Source organism: Arvicanthis niloticus, chromosome 5 (genome assembly GCF_011762505.2).
Source record: "Arvicanthis niloticus isolate mArvNil1 chromosome 5, mArvNil1.pat.X, whole genome shotgun sequence".
Classification (NCBI taxonomy): domain Eukaryota; kingdom Metazoa; phylum Chordata; class Mammalia; order Rodentia; family Muridae; genus Arvicanthis; species Arvicanthis niloticus.
The window spans coordinates 50012722-50033411 of NC_047662.1; the positions used below are offsets into that span (position 1 = coordinate 50012722).

Here is a 20690-nt window from a genome sequence, read left to right on the forward strand (position 1 = left end):
CTGCACGACTCTGCATAGCTCTCTGTAACTGGAGTTTCAGGATTAGACATCCTCTTTTAGCCTCTGTGGGTGCCAGGCATATATACATATACATGTAGGCAAAATATTTGTGCATATAAAATAAACATAAATGGTTCTTTAAAAAAAGAAGCTAATATAATTTTCAGGCAACATAATGATATATAAAAGACATTACAAATATAAATAAAGGACTGGATGTAGGTAAGTGGCAGAACACTTGATTATCATGTACGAGGTTTAATCTCAATACCCCCACTTACACACACAAAACTCCAAACTATCAAAATGAATGTATTAGAACTAATAGGTATGTTTAATGAAGTTGCAAGATACCAAATTAATACATAAAACCCTCACCTCCTGAGTAGGTGTGACTCCAAGTACAAACCACTATGTCCAACTTGTTTGGCATATTAAAAAAAAAAAAACTTAAACATATATACTTACTGCTGTACTTAACAATTCAACTTCTGGATACTTCCCTGAGATTAGAAAACAAAACTGTATGTCCACATAAAGGCTTGCATCAAAAAACTTACAGAAGTTTTGCTCATTATGACCCACAGATGAAATGGAATCTCCATCAGCTGTCAAGCTGATTAAATATTGCACAGCACCAAGTAGGATAGCATCACAATACAGCCTTGCAAGTTAGGAAAGAACCAGGGCCTTGCTGTGTGGCAGCTAGGGCACGTGCCACAGAGCCTGGGGATCAGAGTTCAACTCCTGGAACCCACATGGTGTCAGGAGAAGGTTGATCGTGTGGGTTGTCCTTTGACCTTCACATGCACATCATGACAGGCACACACCTATCACACACACACACACACACACACACACACACACACACACCCCTAAATGTCAAAACAAAATGGAAAGAATCAGACACAAAAGACCATGTACTTTATGAATTCATTTTTATAGTAAGTCTAAATTCTAAGTAGGATGGGCTAACCCTGTAGCGACAAGCCAGCTCAGGGGTTGCTGACTGGGGTAGGAGCAAAGGCGGAAACAGAAAAGCAAAGAGGGAGTTTTTCTGCTGTTGAAATGTTATAAAGCTGAACTGTAGTGGTGGTTGTGTATTCAGATAAAATTCAAGGTTGCAGTTAAAACTGGTAGGTTGTTATGGTCTCTAAGTTAAACTTCAGCCTGGGAGTGTGGCTCAGTGGTGGAGTGTATGCTTAGCATGTGCAAGGTTCCATCCCCAACAAAGATGTCCGAAAGCAAAACTGACAGCTCTTGTGTTTGTGAAGCATCTGTCTCTGCCCACACCTTCTGCAAAAGCTCTCCTCTCACACTCTTGGGAAACCCCAGAGGAGCATCAGAGTGGGTGGGCTAGCAAGAAGCTCTAATCTGGGGGGATCTTATTATCTCATCAGAGAAAATATGGGCAGGAGCCCACTTAGAAAACCACCTATAAAATGGTGAAGTCCTTAAATGTATGACTTAGGCATGCTTCACCCTCTTCTCTCTTCCTCCTCTTCCTCTTCTTTCTGTCCCCCTCCATCTTCCCCATCTTTCACTCCCTTCTCCTCCCCTTATTTCCCTTCATCTCATATAATCTAGGCTGGCCTTACTATGTATTATCCAAGGATGACCTTGAACTTCTTACCTCCTGAGTGCTGGGATTACAGGTTTGTACTACCACACTCAGTTTATGAAGTGCTGGAGATGGGCCTCAGAGCCTTATCATGTGCTAGGCAGTTACTCCATCCATTGAGCTACATTAGTGTGACATTGATCACTCTCTTATCAAATATTCTGTGCTCTTTACTATGGCAAATGTGGTGGCTATGAAACAATGAACACTACTGACCAGGACTATGTCCTTTGGAGCTTCTATTTTTTTTAAGATTTATTTATTTATATGTGCATTTATGTTTTGCCTGCATGTATGTCTGTGTGAGGATACCAGATACTCTGGAACTGGAGTTACAGACAGTTGTGAGCTGCCATGTGGATGCCGGGAATCAAACCGTGGTCCTCTGGATCAGTGCTCTTAACTGCTGAGCTATCCCTCTAGCCCTGGAGTTTCTTGAAGTATGAAGCCAGCTACAGATGGATAGATAAATGGCTGGGTGAATGAACAACAGAGGAATGAGAAGTTGAATCAGTGGCTGGATTGATGGATAGAAAAACATGTGGATAGGTGGGTTGTGAACACACAGATAAATAGATAGAAAGAAAGATAGAGATAGTGAAGGATTAGATAGGTAAGACAAAGTACTAAGAAATTAAATTCTCTGTAGAGTTAGAAGAGTGACAGCACACACACACACGGACACACAAACACACACACACACACACACACACACACACACACATGGACATACACACGGACACACACAGACACACGGACACACACGGACACACGTGGACACACATGGACACACACTCCAGGGCTACATAAAGAAACTGCCTCAAAACAAAACAAAGAGAGTGACCAAAATGAAATGACTAAACCACAAGAGGGAGCCAGTCATGCAAAGACCAGAGGGAGGAGCTTTTTCGACTTTTTTTTTTTTTTTTTTTTTTTTTTTTTTTTTTTTTAACTGTCCTGAGCCCTTGAAATCCTCCTCCATTCATTCCCTCTTGACAACACTTAGACTTTCAGGAACAATAGAACCTCCTCAACCATTTTAAATGTGTCAGGTGCATTGACAAAATTGTAAGTCCACTTAAATCCCGCTCTTCAATTTTCTATTACTCCACCTTTTGCAGCTGGTGATAGCTGGCAAACACACACGTATAAGCACATGCACACACAGAGACACACGCACACATCCATATACGTGTGCGCGCACACATACACAGACACATGAACACATAGACCCATCACACGCACAGACACATCACCCACGCACTCAAGCACACATGCATGCGTGCACACACACACACAGAGGGCTCACTTTAACCATGCCGTACTTGTACTGTTTCCCAGCTAACACACTGCATTCCTCGGGTCTCTTCACTTTTACAGGTACAATGAGTTTCACTTCTCTCTTCTCCTCATCCACTCTTCAGCTGGTGACCACACCACTTTCCTCATCGAAAAATAAAAACTAAGGAACGACCTTCCACTATAAACCTGTTCTTGAGGTGGAGCTAGAAGGACCTTGTACAAACAAACATTGAGACTCAGCCTTTCCATGTCTAGGCTCCATACGTGTTCACCCACTTAGGTCCTGCCCCAGAACACCAGAAGTCTTAGTCTCCATCCACCATGAAAACTCAAAACCCCAACCAGCAAGCCCTGCCTCTCTGTCCCCAAGGTTTCCTCTATCAGATTATTTCCCTCAGTGTAATGACACTGCTGTCACTCTAACCACTTAAAAACAAACAAGTGTCATCTCTGGCTCTCCTCCCCACATTGATCACCATCTTATTTCCCTGTAGCCGATCAGCCAATCAGGTGTCTGAGTTACCTCTTCTAATTCTCTTCCGTTCTCTCTGGAGTTCTTCTCTCACTTGGCCTTGTGACTTGGGAGTTTGAATAAAGAGATCCGGTCTCAAAAAAAAAAAAAAAAAAAATTCTTTCAGTCGACCATGTGACACCATAGGCTGAGACTGGCTATTTAATTACCCCTCCCTACCCTACCAACAAAGCAAAATGTTCCAGTCAAGAAAAAATAATGAAGCAATTTGAAGTTAGGGAACAGGTGTCAGAATGAGAGCAACTCTACCTGTATTCTAAGAATGAAGAATGAGTGACTTTGCCTCCATCCCACCACCCACCATTTTTCCATTTCTTCTCGTGAGTCTACCATCTCTCCGCATACCTAAGCAGGATGTTGAATGAGTATCAGACAGACCTGTTCATCCTTTAGGAAAAAGGACAGTATGGTGCACAGGGATCTTTCATTTTATGTGTTCTTAGCTCTGACATTAAGGAAACCACAAAGAACTCCACCCTTACTAGGAATCATTTAGAATCGGAGAAAGAGATATTGTCAAACAAAATCCACACATTGTAAGATGAATGTCATTGCCTGTCTGTGGTCATTTACATATATTTATAAAATTATATTTATATTTACTTATCTGTGAGTATATGTTATATAGCAGTATTCATTTGGCTGTGTGCACATAGGTGTGCATGCCCTTGGAGGCCAGTGGTGGACACTGGGTATCTTCCCTGGTTACTGTTATTTTTTGAGGCAATGTTTCTCACTGAACCAGGAGCTCATTTACACACACACACACACACACACACACACACACACACACACACTACCCATGCTCCGGGTCATAAATTCACATTCATAACTGTGTGTTTGGCATTTTACATGGGTGCTGGGGATGTGAACTTCCTGCTTTTTGAGGCAAGCCTCAGCCATCTCCAGGAGCCTGCTTGTGGTTATTTTGTAGCTATTCTGTTTCATAAGTAGCCCAGCCTGGAATTACATAGACTGACCTCAGGGAGCCTTTGAAAACCTGGCTATAGCTATTGTTGCCTTCCATGAGGACAATGGTGACTCAGGGAAGTGAGGTGACAATAGCTCCACCCACAGGCAAGGTGCATGCTATTAGCGAGAACAGATGAGGTAAATGTTTGACAGCTGTACCATTCAGGTTAATAGAGGAAACCTCACTGGACAGTACAGCTCACTGTTTAAAAAGCACATGCCACAGCCTGTTAGTGAATCCTGATATTATTTTGGTGGGTTGACCAATTTATGCATATGTTATATGCATGCCTGTGCACGTGCATGTACACCTACGTGTGCATATGTGAGGACCCGAGAAGTACACTGAGTTTCCTTTATCACTCTCTACCTTAGCTCCTTGAGTCTCTCCGTGAACCTGCAGCCACACTTTCTTATACTTGATACTTTTGTTGATTTGAAATCGGAAAAACCTCAAAAGCTGCATACACGTCTTAGTCCGCTTTCTGTTACTGTGATAAGGACTGCCACCAAAAGCAACCTGAGGAGGAAAGAGTTTATTTCACTTACATATCCTCAGCCACAGTCCACTGAGGGAAACCTAGAGGCAAGAGCTGATGCAGAGGCCATGGAAGAGTGCTGCTTACTGGCTTGCTTCCCCTGGCTTGCTCAGCTTGCTTTCTTGTATGCCCTGGAATGACCTACCCAGGGTTGGCACTGAGCACAGCAGGTTTGGCCCTCCCACACCAATCATTAATCTACAAAATGCCCCCCAGGGTTGCTTACAAGACAGTCTTGTGCAGTCATTTTCTCAATTGAAGTTCCTTCTTTTTAGATGACTCTAGCCTGTGTCAAGTTGACAAACAAATGCAGCATGCAAAAGCAAACAGATGAGTAGGGCATGTTATACATAAGAAAGCCCTTGAATTTCAAACTCAAAACTTACAACACCTAGGACACTAGAATGGTGCTCTGCAGGGTCCTCTACCATGAAAACAAGATGAACCTAAACCATGTAGTGGTTTTGTAGTTTTTTGAGTAACCACCAATGTTCTTTTCTGTTATTAGAAAACGACCATGACTTTTGGCACCAATAATGCTCCAGTGCGACTTAATAGGTGGTGCCACATCACAAGAAGAGCAGCCACAATGCTGTCCAAAACCGCCATGCCACAGCCCACGTGGGACTAGCATCCAGTTTGCTAACGATCCAGTACCTATATCATCTTCATTTGTCATATATTCATCATGCAAGTATTTGATAATAAGATAGTTGGCGATGAGCAGGAAGCAAGGACGGCAGACAGCAGAGAGGAGGAAACAGAGACCACGGGGACAGGCCACTGATGAGCCACAGCTTGACTGGCTACAGCAGATGGGAAGATGTCATTGTACTTATTGGGCAGGAGTCATGGCTGGTCCCCATCCAACAGGAATAGAGGGTCCCTCTAGATTGAGACTAAGCCCCAGTGCAGAACTCTTCTCTCTACCAACTATGCCCTTATCCCAACTGCCTCCCTGAGTGAAGTTGGAATAAATACATAGACGGAGCGAGAGGGCTGGGGTAGCAAGGCATTGCTCCCTACCCCGTTAAAAAAAACTGAAATAAATAAGAAAATAACAGCCAAATATGATAGATTTTGTCTCTAGTCCCATGAAGCAGGGAGAGAGAGAGAGAGAGAGAGACAGAGACAGAGAGAGACAGAGAGAGAGAGAGAACACGTTCAAAGTCATCCTTAGGTACATAACAAATTTGAGACCCTTCCTGGAAAAGGAAAAGAGTATGTGAGCATATGCCACCTCTAAATCAGTGGTCTAAATCAGGTATGGCTCTGGCAGAGGACCCAAGTTCAGTTCCCATGCCTAGCTGCTGGATTCCAGCTCCAGAGGATCTGATACCTCTGACCTTCCTGAGTACGTGCATTCTCACACGTGTACACATGTGCACACACACACAACCTGAAAAACATCTTTAAAAGGTGAGTATAATCAAAATATGTTGTATGAATGTTTGAAAATGTCACAATGAGACCCACCATTCATAATTAATATGTGATAATAAAACAATTTTTAAAATAGAAAATATCAAGTTATATTGTACATACTCATTATAAGACACAGTTTGTGAGACTTTGGTTTCAGTTGTGATGAGGTATTCCCAGGATAAAAAGAAATGAGACAATTAAAGCCCCTTGTTCAATGATAGTACAATGATCAGGGTTGGGGAATACGCTGTTCACAGACAGCAGGTTGGGGATGTGGCTCAGAAGTAGAACAGTCTCTATTATAGTTCTGGGCTTGATCCCCAGCATAAAGCTTGGGGGCAAAGAATAAGGGAGGAGAGAGGGGGAGAGAGACAGAGAGAGGCAGAGACAGAGAGAGACAGAGAGACACACAGAGAGACAGAAAGAGAGACAGAGAGAGACAGAGACACACAGAGAGAGAGACCCATTAGAGGACACTTGGAAACTTCCATCTTCATTGTGCCTTGGCATTTGAAGAAGCAGGGGAATGACAGGCCCTGTGGGGAGGGACTGTCACTATCAATGCCAGGAAGAGCTTGAAATTTGCCTGTAAATTAAATTGCCACGCTAGTGCCATACATTTTCCAAACCACCTTCCCAGACTAGATTCCATTCGAGCTTCTTGTCCATCGCAGCATGAAAAGAGAAGGGACAGCCAGCCTCTGTGGCAGGTTTCCGTGGTGCCTTGTGCAAGTTTTAATGACAAGAAACAAAGAAAACCAGGATAGCTTAAAAAAAAATTATTGTGTTCTCTTCCTCGTCTCCTGTGAGAATGAAGACCATTCTCAGCAGTCAGACTGTTGACATTCCAGAAAATGCAACAGCACTCAGAAGGCGTGTGCAGTCATTGTGAAGGGCCCCAGAGGAACTCCTGTGGAGGGACTTCAATCACTTCAATGTAGAGCTGAGTCTCCTCAGAAAGAAAAAGAAGAGGCTCCAGGTTGACAAATGGTGGGGTAACAGAAAGGACCTGGCCACTGTCAGAACCATCTGCAGTCATGTTCAGAACATGATCAAGGGTGCTACGCTGGGCTTCCATTACAAGATGAGGTCCGTCTATGCTCACTTCCCCATCAATGGCGTTATTCGGGAGAATGGGTCTTTGGTTGAAATCCGAAATTTCTTGGGTGAAAAACACATCCACAGAGTTCAGATGAGGATGGGTGTTGCTTGTTCTGTCTCTCAAGCCCAGAAGGATGAATTAATCCTTGAAGGAAATGATATTGAACTTGTTTCAAATTCAGAGGTTCTCGTTCAACAAGCCACAACAATGAAAAACAAGGATATTAGAAGGTTTTTGGATGGCATCTATGTGTCTGAGAAGGGAAACACTGTAGCAGTTTGACAAGTAAAATCTAAGGTATCCAGCTCCAGAAACAAGTCCTGATTGCAAGTACAATGTGGGCAATTTGGGGAGAACAAAAGACTTACATATTGAAGAAAATTATGGTTATCATCATCATCATCATCATCATCATCATCATCATCATTATTTGTAATTTGGTGCATCAGTGTTTTGTCAGCATGTGTGGCTGAGCTCTATGTTCGTGCAGTGCCTATAAAGGCCAAAAGAGGGAGTCAGACCCCCTAGGCCTGGTGTTAACGATAGTTGTCACCATCTCTACAGCCCCAGGATGGTCTTTTTGGAGCATCTTCATGGTAGGTTTGGGGAGAATCAGGGTTCAAAGGACAAGAACTGAGAGACCAGAGCACATCTTCAATAGCCTAGCCTTAGGTACTGAAAATACCTTACATAGTTCATGATTCTGCCCAGCTTAGTTTGCGTTCTATTACCAAAAGCAACATGGTAAATAAAAGGGTATCTTTTATTTTTCCTCTTCCCAGCTGACCAGACCTTGTGTCAAGTTGAAAACAACAAACAAACAAACAAACAAACAAACAAAACAAAGCAAAAACAAACACACTACCAACAAAAACCCAGCACACTGCCCTATAGAAGCAAGCCCCCCAACTTGATTTAAGATATAGAGATTAAACTACCGTCTCAAGAGTAATTTCTGTCTGGAGAAACACAAGCTGTAGGGAGAGGAAAACCCACAAATATAGGTACAAATAGTTTGTCTTGCTGGAAATCGGTGCCAGTCACACAGTTCCATTTAGACTTGGTTACTTCCTCAGACAGGGTCTCATGTGACCCTGTAAACTGGTACCAAACTCATTCTGTAACCTTCAACTCCTGAGTCTCTTGCTCCAGTGCACCGCCCCCTGCCCCAAATGCTGGAATTACATGTGTGGGCTACCAATAGACAATCACATACCACTTTAAGAAGTTGAATAAATATGTGTATTATCAACTTTCCAGATTTCCCAATAGACAAAGCCCAGTGTCTTGTCCATTGCTGAATTCCCCACGGTGAACAATGTGTAAATATTTGTTTAATAAAGTGCAATTGGAGTATGAGTTCTTTCTGAGCAAAGTCCTTATCTTCATCGTGCGTGTTTCTCAGCACCTGACTCAGGACTGGGAACAAGTTCCTTAGAAAATGGTTCTTGATTAAAGTGTTTTAATTAATTAACAACCAGAAGTGCTTCCTATTAACTACATTTCTCCAAGCGTGCTCCAAAGATACAACTGGCATACTTTCCACAGGGTGAAAGAAACCTGCTAAGAAACTGCTTTTTTAAAACCACAGAAGCACGCCGATTAGATAGAGTTTCAAAGGTAATACTCTTCGTTGGTATGAGAAGGCAACTTTTCATTCTTCAGAGAGGGAAGCTCTTTGCAAATGCTCTGACGAGCTTTGCTATGGTGTGGATAGTGATAATTCTAGATCTTAGTTATATCTTAGAGAGATACCATTACGCAGCAGGCAGTGTTCTGCTGTTGCTTTGGTCCGGTCTGCCTGTTTGTCTAAGTCGCTTACACATCTTTCCAAGGTTACAATATGAAGGTCTTAACTGCAGAGCCTAGTCTAAATTATTTTATGTCACAGAACTTTTCACTAGTAGTAACAGTATTGAATTTTCTTTGTTCATTTGAGACAGGCTCTTCTACTGCGGTATTGCCCTGGGTAGCCTGGAACTTGAGCTCCTCCTGCCTCTGCCTTTCCAAGTGTTGGGACTACAGCATAAGCTAGTCCTTCATAGCCACTCTTCGGTGAAGATTTTGTTCCAAATATCACAGTTTGTGTTTTCCATGTATTGTTATTAAACTTTAATCCTAAAAAAAAATCTCTGGTTTAAATTAGGTGCTATGCTCATCATATGGGTAAAGAAGTGAAAACCACAACTGAGAAGTAATTTGCTCAAGCAGACACTGTTAGGATCATCAGAGCTGAGCTCCGCACTGACGTGTGATGTTTTGAAAGAGAAATAACCCCATAGTCTCAGACATTTGATCGAGTGATCTCCAACGGGTGGTGCAGCCTTCTTTGGGAAGGTTCTGGTGGTGCAGCCTTGCTGGAGGAAGTATGTCGTTGAAGGCAAGTTTTGAGATTAGGAGCTGCCTACCTCATCCAGTGTGCTCTCTCTGCTTGGAGCTTGCTGTCACTGATGTGAGCTCTCAGCTTCCTGCATGTGCTGCCCTGTCTGCTTACTGCAATGCCTCCCCACCAGGATGTACTCTGAATCCACAATCTCCCCTTCCTTCTATAGGTTGCCTTGGGGATGGTATTTTATCATAGCAACAGACAAGTAACTAACACATGACAGCAAAAACCATGCCCTCACTAAGACATGGGTTTTACTTATAGGAATTGTCATTTTTTCAAGATATATATTTTTCAGATATAAATTTGACAACCAGAAGGAGATTATTGGGATTCCTGAATGCATTTAACCGGCAGCTATGTAATAATCTTGAGGACCAGAGTTTGCCCTTCAGGACGATGTGTGAGTGCTCACGTATTGATGGCAAGAGACGTGGGTGTCTTTCCTATAATTACATTCTTGGAGTTCTCATCCATTTCTTTTCCTCTTCAGCTTTACAGTTAAAGGAACAGATGATTTAGTTATATAATTAGGCTTCTTCCCACCTCAGTGAAAGCTGATGGTGTTATAGCTAAGTTATGACCATTCCTGTGGTTATCTAGAGTAGCACATGGGGCCTCTAGCTGTTATCTGTTCTATTCATAGACACAGATATATGCAGCTGTGTAACAGAATCTCCCAGGTCCATATATATATATGATCTTGACTTTAACAGCTCCTTGAAGCTCTAAATAGAATTGGATGAAGCATTTATTTTCCAATCTTTTGAAGTTGTAAATACGGACATCCCCTTTGGCATGCTACTAGCATTGGGAGCTAATTCATAGAATCCCAGACCTAGAGGTTCTGAGTCAGGGTGCAGATCAGGGACATTGTTTCCCTAGCATACATTAGGCCCTGGGTTCCCACCCCCCCAAGGAAAACATGGAGCTGATGATTTGATTCCTGACTCAACAAGATTAAATCGCATTTGTAGTCTAGTCCATGAAAGCAAAAGAGCAAGAGTCAGCATAACTAATTTATTTATTTGAATTAGCATTCAAAGAAGAGGAGCCAAATATAGAAAAAAATAAGATGGGGGAAAGCAGTTAGTTTAAAAAGTTGAGAGAACAAAGTATGTTTTGCTTGGATGTGCAACTAAAGAAGCCTGCCAAGAATGGTCGGCAAAAGGTGTTAAGAGCCATGAAACGTCTTCTGTCCAACCTTTACCGGAAACACGCAAGGAATTTCCTAGACTGGTCAAGCTTGGATTGTGGGAAAGGTCTCCTTCAAGCCTCCCTTGGTTTTTATGGCAAGAAAATAGTGATGACTATAGAGAGCTGCGGTTCTTAAAGCTTGTCGCCAGTAACGGAAAAGACAATCATTGTCCTGAATCCTAATGTTGAAAGGCACCATGAAATAAATATTACGAGGACACAATGGCACACGGAGGAGAGCTTTCAACTCTGTGAGCAGAACAGAAACACTTCACAGCAAACATGTTGCCTTGTTCAATGACAAGGCACGCTCCCCAGCAGAAGTGGAAGAGGAGCTGAGTTCACACACATATTCCAATCAAAACTCAAGCAAGGTGTTGGAAACAGGTCGTGAACTACCACAGCAGTCCTGAGGGGTTAGCACTTCCGAGTTTATTCATCTTTAGGTTCTAGATACATGAATGTTAAAGACAGCCACAGCTGCTAGGCTCCGCTTTATCTCCTCAGATGTCAAGCCACATCCAAACTGGGGTCTAACACGGACGGTATTTGGCCTAGAGCTATGCTGTGTTTCTCACCTGTAATTTGAAGCGCCCTAGTCCAATGCTACGGTCCACTTCTGCTTTCAATCATAGGAGAGGCACGCAGAAGAGAAACAAAACTGAAAGCTCTTTAAGAAACACACACTAGGAACCTAAAGCACCAAACTCTTTCCTCTGAGAGACCTGGCAGAGTTCCAGACGTTTATCCTTTCAGCAACGGTGAACTCCAGGCACCTATCAAGTCCTGTGAATGTGAATTAACACGATAGAACCGAATCGGCCCAAGGCTCGGCAGCGGTTTTCTCAACCCTCCCTTGCACCTAACAACCATTTATTTAAATTTCTACCTCAATAAATCCAGCCACAATAAATGCTCTCCCCCAAACAAAACAAAACAAACAAAAAAGCCCACAAAACCACAAACTACCCCTAAGCTGTGCGTCCCGCTTTAGGAAAAAAAGCGAAAGGGAGCAGAAAGAAAATCTGAATTGGTTTGATTCTTCCTGCTCTCGCCATGCGGTGGTCGCAAGGACCAGCATCGGAGCGAACTGTTTTACAACTTAGAAAATGCAGCGGTCTTTCAATTCAGTCAACTGAATAGACCCCTGGGGCACTGGGGCCAGGCGAGGGCAGGCAGCCCGGTACCCAGCAGAAGGATGGAGCACACGGCCCGTACAACCAGGATCCCCGCCCGGACCCTGAGGATGGGAGGATGCTCTGAGCGCCCCAGCCTTCGGCTCCCGGGCACGGAGAGGCGGGCGCGCACGCGCGCACACGCACCACGTCCTTCGCCCGGAGTTGTGTCTCGTCTCCCTTTTGTTTTTCTCCCTTCCCGGTCATGAGACCCGGAAGTTTTTTTTTTTTTTTCAATCCTGTCTCTCTCCCTTTTCCACCCCCCTCCCCAATCTATCACATGGCAAAGCTAGAATAAAAACAGAAAAATGGCGACGGTCACGTTGTGGCGAGCCTTGCTGCGTCATTAGATAATCCTCATGCAAATAGCGGGAAGAACAAAGGAAGGGGGGCTCGGGACCCCCGAGGGCGCAGGTGGGTGCGGGGCGCGCGCGGCCGCGGGGGCGGCGTCCGTGTGCGCGTTCCGGGTGCTGCGCTCTCGGCCCTGGGCTGGTGGCGCGCCCTGGCCGGCCCGCGGGGCGCAGAGAGCGTCTGTGCGGCGCGCGCACGGCGCTCGCACCCGGACCGGACCGGTGCCCCGGAGCCCGAAGACGGCGGCGGGGGCGGAGGCTACGGCCGGACGCCTGTGCGCGCTCGGCGCCAGCTCCGGTAGGCGGCGGACCGCGCGGGGCCCGGCCCGGAGCTGTGGCGCACTCGCTTTTCCCCCACCCCCGCCCGGTGGCTGGGCGCTGGCGCGGTTCCCTCGCCGTCCCGCGGCCGCTGGAAATAGAGCCGGGATGTTGTTTACATGACGGATCCGGCGGGAGGAGTCTGCGAGGAGGAGGCGGAGAGAGGAAGAACGGAGTCCCGGCGGCGGCGGTGGCGGGCCAGGGTGCGGGCGAGCGCCGCTCGGACCCCGAAGCCGGGACACGGGAGCCTAGGGTAGGCAGGCGGGGGCTCGGGCTGCGGGAAGGCTGTCACAGTAGGCTTTGCGGTTCCTAGCCTGTCACTCAGACTCTCCGGGGCAGGGAGAAGGAGAATGGAGAGAGGTTGGGAGAACCTCTGTTTCTCCTCACGTTTGGGAACGCCCCCCCTCTTATCCCCACTCTTTCCCGCTTCTCCCTGGACTCACCTGTTTATTTCCACCGCTCAGGGCTCTGGGTTTTTGTTTGCTTGTTTGTTTTAAACGTGGGCCAGAGGGGCTTATTATTATTATTATTACTATTATTATCATTATCAACAACGAGATTATTGGGGAGGCGAGAGGGTGTTGCTGTAATCGATGCTAGTCCAGGTCGGTTTTCAGGAGGGGGAGGGGACTTGGCGGAGACCCCGGCTTCTGGCCGCAGCTGACCCCGGGGCTCCTCCCCGCCTTCCCGGTGAGGAATCCTTTCCCTTGCTCCGCGAGGCCAGCTGCCACCTTCCTGGAGAAAGACCACACCTATGCTTCTTCCCGCTTTGGAGGCGAGGTGAGCTAAGAAGCCAGGCAGTGACCTGCCCACCAGAGCTTGGCCGGACCTCGACACCCCAGAATTGGTAAAAGGCGCTTCTTTTCACCTGCTGATATTGTTGGTACGTCAGCCCTCTAGTCCCCAGAAGTTGCAGTTCACAGTTTATGTTAGAATTTGTCTCTTTCCTCACCCTTCTTCCCTACTACCGGTAATGAACTGTTGAGTTTAAGTTGAGAAAGAGAGGTGTCCCCCGCCCCGCCCTCAGTGAGGTTTGTTTGTTTGTTTGTTTTTGTTTGTTTTTTTTTTTTTAATTCCACAGTGGGTCTTCCACTGAGATCTGCACTTCCCCAGTCTCCTCTATCTCCCACTAAACTTAGCCCAGAACCAGGCCTAAGCTTTTATTCCCTGCGGCCGCACCCTGGCCCCTTGCCTTTCTCCAGAGCCAAATGTCTCTCAAAGCAGAAGGCACACCCAGCCCCAAGTCTCTTCCAGGAGGGAGGGAAGGAAAAGGGATTGTGTGTGTGTGTGTGGGGGGGGGGGGATGTCCTCAAGTTCCGGTTCCGAATACCCCAGTAGCGGTCCCCTCAGAGAGCCTCCTAAATTCTTCCTAACAGCTGTTTTCTGCAGCCCCTTTTGCTCTTGGTCTTATAGGTGGAGAGATAGAGAGTCACCCCTCCCCCCCCCACACACACCCCTTTCCTAAAATTAGGCATTTTTTTTCTCCTCTGTCTTTATTTTTTGTTTCGCATATAAAATATGCAAGTGTCATCGCCTGCTATTAGAGTTGATTTTCTTCCTGGCTTATGACTAACTGGGACTCCAGAAGGGAGGGAGGAGAAGGGAGGGATGGTGAGAGAGGAATCATCACCTATGTGTCCTCAGAATTGCCAGAAGAGACCCTTCTGAAAAAGGCACTTCTCCCTTCCATGACATCACCACTAAGCCCTTCCAACTTTAGCTTCAGAACAGGAAGAAGGCTCAAAATAGAACTAACTACCTTAGGAATCCAGCTCCTTCACGAGATCAACTTTTGCATCAGCAGCTGGGGGAACAAAGTGAGCTTTGACCCGGAGTGAACGGGAAGAGAAAGCGGTAGTGTTAGTAAATGCTTTTCTCGAGGTAGGCTGGGATACTGAGGCTCATGAATGATAATTAGGTGTGGTGTTTCTTATTCCTATGTGTTGGCATGTAAACGGAAGCACGTCTCAGTATGTGTAAAGCGGGACTCTGTGGATTATGATCTGCAATCCTGGTAGATCAGCCTGGTAGACAGAAGCTAGGAACGGGTACTTTGGAAGAGAGAGACTGAGGATGCCGTGGCAGCTGTTCTCTGTAAGTTGAGAGGCTTAGTGTAAACAATAATTGTAACTTTCGCGGGGTGACTAACGTCCTGGACAAAGAAGCCCCAGTGTCAAGGTTTCTCTCCTTTTCCTTAGAAATAAACCGTGGTTTGTCTCTAGGTCTGTCTTTGGCCTACTGCCTCTCTGTGTGTCTGTGCGCCCCTTCCCCCACCCTCCCTGAGAGCTCTTGCTCTCTGTAGACCAGGCTAGCCTGGAACTCAGAGATCACCTTTCTCTGAGATTAAAGGTGTATGTCACTAGGCTTGGCTGCTATCTCCAATCTTAATGTCTCCATTATGCCCCTGATGTGAGATAACACCTTTCTCCTTACCGAGCAGACTTTCCAGAAACAGCTGCTTAGCAATGTATTGTAGAAAAAAAGAACATACTGGAACAGTTGGTGTATACTGTAGCAAGACTTGCTGCTCAGTGGGTTAAGGGCTTGTATTCTGATTCCGGTTTAAAAGAATCCAAGTGACCAACAGAATAATCTGTACCAGCTACTACCATAGCCACTAGCAACCCTAGGCACCAGCCATCTAAATTAGAGGCTGAAGAGACCAAGCTTTAAACTTATTTAACTTTTAAAACTCATAAATGACTCAGGTATTGGAAACTTAACTGTTTGGGAAACAAACATTAGCGTATATGTCTACTTTTAAATATATATATATATATACTGTGGAATCTGAATACAGATTAAATATCTCTTGACAATCCAGTGCTGGGATCAAGATATGTTTTAGAATAAGTACAGTGGATTTTTGAAGACAGTATGAAAAGAAAGATAGGTTATTAATATGTCCTTTACTCATTTTAGCTTGGTGGGGTGTTTGTTTTTTGTTTTGTTTTGTTTTTTGTTTTCCTTTTGGATTTTCAAGACAGGGTTTCTCTGAGTAGCCCTGGCTGTCCCAGAACTCACTCTGTAGATCCTCTTGCTCTGCCTTCTGAGTGCTGGGATTAAAGGTGTGCACCACTAAGCCCAGCTAATTTCAGTTTTAAAAAATGTGGCTACAGAGAATTTAAAGGCACATATGAAGCTTTGTAACTTTTAGGAGTCTTACTTTATTTAACACCTTACTGCTGATGGTCTCAGCATTCCATCTTTATAGCCATGGATGAATTGGAAAGAGTTTCATCAACTATCTGCTTTTTACTGCTGAAATGCATGGAGAGAAAGACTCAGGGACCCAAGCACATGAAGTGATTCTCTTTGATTCTCTTGACTCAGCGCTCCTGATGTCTGCTTTTCAGGAGGTTAAAAACAAACTAACAAAACCTGAAACATTCTAAAGGGGGTAGCAGTGGCTTATGGGAAACTGGGGGAAACTAAGGTACCTCCTAGCAGCTGCTTGTTTAAAAGTCTCCTGGAAGTAGCAATATATCTGAAAACACTAGGTAACGTGGCAACAGTTGTGACACAGGGTGATAATGTTGCCAGTCTTCTATTACCATCATTTACTTTGTCTTTTAATTTCATCCCCTACTTCAGACCTCACAGGATTGCTTACTCCTGACCCTCCCACATCTATAACATTGCAGGAATAAGGGATACTACTTTAGGGGGTTTTGTTTTGTCTAGAGAAATTTAGTAATGGCCCGAGAAGGCATTTGTTTGATTCTTGAGACAGGGTCTCATTATGTAGCCCTGGATGGCCTGGAATTCACTACATAAACCAGACTGGCATCAAACTTGGAAGTCAACCTAACCTGCCTCTGCCTCCTGTGTGTTCTATCCTTATTTTATGATGCAAAGAAAGAAATCAAGTAGACAGTTCGATCGATAACCAGAGAAATGAAGAGCCAGTATTTCCTGAACTTGTGGATATGCCTGAGAAGTGCTGGGAAGGGACATGAAAAGAACATTGTGTGACTTTAGAAAGAGTTGACTGGCTTTTACCTACACACAGTGCCAGGCTGTGCAGTTGTCCCCACTTAATGAGTGACATGTCACCATGGCATGCCTTGCCAGTAGAAATGTGTTCGTTTCGCAGGGATAAGGATAGAAATGAGAATGGTGGACCCTGCAGAGAAGTGGTGTGGGATTATATTTATGGTCTAGCCAAGGGATGTAAATTGGAGATCAGCATTAAATCTTCAGTATTATCCCTGTTGCCTGTGCATTAGGGGTCTTCAAAACCTAAGACTCAGCATTTAGATGGCTGTGCTGCGGTAAATAGGACACTGTAGGCTAACAGAAACCATCAGAAGTTTTTAGAGATGGCCGGTGGTGGATGATCAGTCTGAAGTTAACTATCTGATAGGAGTGATTTTGTTATGTAGGCCAGACCACCCTTAAACCGAAGATCTTCCTGCCGTAACCTCCTAGTGCTGGGATTATGGCCAGCTACAATTCATCTTTTTTTCCTATTTGTAATGAGTAACTCTGTAAGACACTATTTGGTTTACTAAGGTTGTTTTTATGGTTATTTTGTGTAAGTCTTCCAAAAATTCTTTTTAATCTTTATTTTTATTTTATGTGAATTGGGTGTTTTGCCTGCATGCATGTCCGTGTACCACGCCGGAAAAGGGTATCAGGTCCCCTGGAATTACAGACCATTCATTGTAAGCTGCCTTGTGGGTGCTGGGAATTGAACTCAGGTCCTCTGGAAGAGCAACCAGTGCTATCCTAACTACTTAGCCATTTTTCCAGTCTCCTGACATTTTTTTTTTTTTTTTTTTTAAGATGGGGTATTTTACTCTGTAGCATAGGTTGGTTTCAGTCTTAATGCATAATAGTTCAAGCAGACTTCAAACAAACCAGTTCTTTTCTTTAGCCTCTCGAGGGCATAGATTCTTGGTGTGTGCCAGCACATACTGCTTCAACCAGTGTGGTTTTGATTACTGTAAAAGCATATTCTATAGAAGTAAACACAGAGTGGAAATGACTTGTGAGTAAACTATAAAATTTAAATTCTGGGTATAAAATGCAATCCAGAGCAGAGACAGAAAGTAACTTGAGTAGTCAGACTAACTACATTTACACTGAGTGCATATAGTAAAAGGGAAGGCTTTTAAAATAGAGCATATGGGACAATCTGATTTTTTTTTTTTTTTTTTTTTTTTTTTTTTTTTTTTGGTCTCTTGGACATTTTTTTGGACTAAAATCATGAGCTTGAGGAACAAAGCCTACTTTTACTTTGTTGTTTTTAATTGTTTTTACTAAATAAAGTGTGTGTGTGTGTGTGTGTGTGTGTGTGTATTCTGCTGTGCGTGCACCATGGCACTTGTGCAGAAGTCAGAGGACACATTGTGGAAGTCTGTCCTCTCACCATGTAGGTCCCCAGGGATGGAACTCAGGGGACATCACCCTTTGGACCAGGCCATTTCACCCATGGAGCCATTTTTCCAGCCCTCTGCCTGTGAGACTCTGCATATGTCTTCTCTGAAAGGGTGTTGGTTTGACCTCATCCACATGGACCTGCTCCTATGCACATGAGCGTTTTCGAGGCCAGTCCTCTAAGTGGATGGAACAGTGATGTGTGTCTGGTGGTAGCTGTGTTTGAATGTCAGGGCTGGCTCTGAACAGAACTTTTTGCCTTGACTTTTAACTAGTCTTTCTCTTTAAGGAAGAGAAAAAAAAAATCTGTTAACCTTCTCCGGGGTTTTCCACAAATCTTTCGCACAAGTTTGTTTCTTAAAGTGTAATATAGTCGAGTTTGCAGCAACATGCACACTGCATACACTACTGCATGCTCCTGGCCAGGCAGGTGCTGACACCAAGACTCCTGCTGCCAGGACATTGCCATAATGTTTAATATTGTCAGTGAGCTGATTTACGATTTTCAAGTTAAAGAGACTGGGAATTTAAATTAGCCAACAACAGTTTTAAAACAGTTCTGATTTACAGACAACTTCACATGCCTCCAGTTATGTAATACATACGCAGTTTAATGGCTTCAGGTTATATGTTAATTTTTTAGCTTACAATTGGCAGGGGCGAGGTGTATCTTCAATCTGATCATTTGTATTCTTTGTCACTCAGAAATGTATAAGGCACAGCACTGTCCCTGAAGGACTTGAATTTTAAGAAATTTTGCGCATGCATTATTATGAAGAAATTAGGTTTTTTTTTTGTTGTTGTTTTTATCTTTGGGTTTTTTTGTTTTGTCTTGTTTTTTGGTTTGTCTGTTTGCTTGTTTTTAAGACAGGGTCTCCCTATATTTTAAGTTTGGCCTAGAATTCACTCTCTAGTTCAGGCTGACCTGGAACTCAAAGCAGTCATAATGCTTCCCTAGTGCTGGAATTAAATAGGCATAACCTACCATGTCTTGTCTTTTGTCGTTGTTAGTTTGGTTTGGTTTTTCAAGGCAGGTTTCTTTGTAACCCTGACTGTCCTGGAACCCATTCTGTAGACCAGGCAGGCCTTGAACTCAGAAATCTGCCTGCCTCTGCTTCCTGAGTGCTGAAATTAAAGGTGTGCACCAGCACTGCCCAGCTTGCCTTGTTATTTTTTATGTGAGTTTTCCATCCTGAGGAAAGCATTCTGTAGCCCTGGCTTTGTTCCTCCCTTACAGTGTGATCGGCTTTCTTGCTGTAGCCTGAATACCTTTGCTCTCTTGTTTTTCATGAAAATAATTTCATTTGCAAAAGAGAAGTAGGTTGAAGAAGTGTTTCTGATTTAGTTTTACAAGAACATACATTTATTTATAAGGAGAATTTCCAAGAAGAAACAGTGTAAGACTCCATTTTGAAGTAGTGGCAATTGAACCCAGGGCCTAACAAATGTAAGGCAAGCTACTGAGCTACATTTTCCACCCTTTTGTATTTAAATAAATTGAAAATAGTGAAAGAAAAAGGGTTTTTTGTTTGTTTGTTTGTTTGTTTGTTTGTTTAAAGTAAATATCACTAGTTATTTCACCAGAAATATTTTATAACTGTGTGAGTTTTGGTAGAATAAATTTGGCTAATATAGTGAACGTAAGCTTCAGTGTTCATGGCACACGTTAAATTCCTTTTGGGGTTCTGGCCAGTCAGTGATCGTGTTACCCATTCAGACAAGGACCTGTCTGCTGATAACTGAATGAACCCTGGGATTCAAGTGTGTTTCCATATGTGGAGAAGTTTCTATGGTCAGGAGAAATTAAGCGCTAGTATTTTTATACTTTTTGGTTGTCCAGATCTCCAAATTTTTCTTTTATAACAATCAAAATAACTTTGTTCACATAACATGTTTATGATTTGGATGAAAACATTCAACCATTTCCAGGAAGCAAGAGTTGTGGCCTCCCGCTCATTCTTTCTTTTAATCTTTACTGCCACCTTGTGTCTCAACTCTGTATTACATCAGTTTGCTAACCCCTTAACTTTTAGCTATCTTTGCTCTTTGGAGAGATTGTTTTTAATTTCTGTGGAGGTGGATTATTTCATTTGGTTATCAAATTTTTAAGATGAACGTCAGTTTCATAGTACATAGAGTTAGTTGATGAGCTACATGCATTGTGCTATTCTGGTTTCTAACTCCTGGTCTAAAGAATTGGTTCATCTATCTGACTTATTTGAGGCAGAGGTTTTTGTTTTTTTTTTTTTTCCTTTGGTTTTTCGAGACAGGGTTTTTCTGTGTAGCCCTGGCTGTCCTGGAACTCACTCTGTAGACCAGGCTGGCCTCGAACTCAGAAATCCGCCTGCCTCTGCCTCCCAAGTGCTGGGATTAAAGGCGTGCGCCACCA

General features: G+C 43.9%; 1 long non-coding RNA gene and 1 pseudogene across 1 annotated transcript in view; one reads left to right on the top strand and one right to left on the bottom strand.

Moving 5' to 3' along the window:
- LOC143442221 (uncharacterized) overlaps positions 1-635 on the bottom strand; it is a 45975-nt gene extending 45340 nt beyond the window's left edge. Inside the window, exon 1 of the long non-coding RNA XR_013110230.1 lies at positions 469-635. This is a non-coding gene — a long non-coding RNA (uncharacterized LOC143442221). The remainder of the gene's footprint in view (positions 1-468) is intronic.
- Positions 636-7202: 6567 nt separating this feature from the next.
- LOC117708716 (large ribosomal subunit protein uL6 pseudogene) lies at positions 7203-7805 on the top strand (annotated as a pseudogene).
- Positions 7806-20690: the final 12885 nt, after the last annotated feature.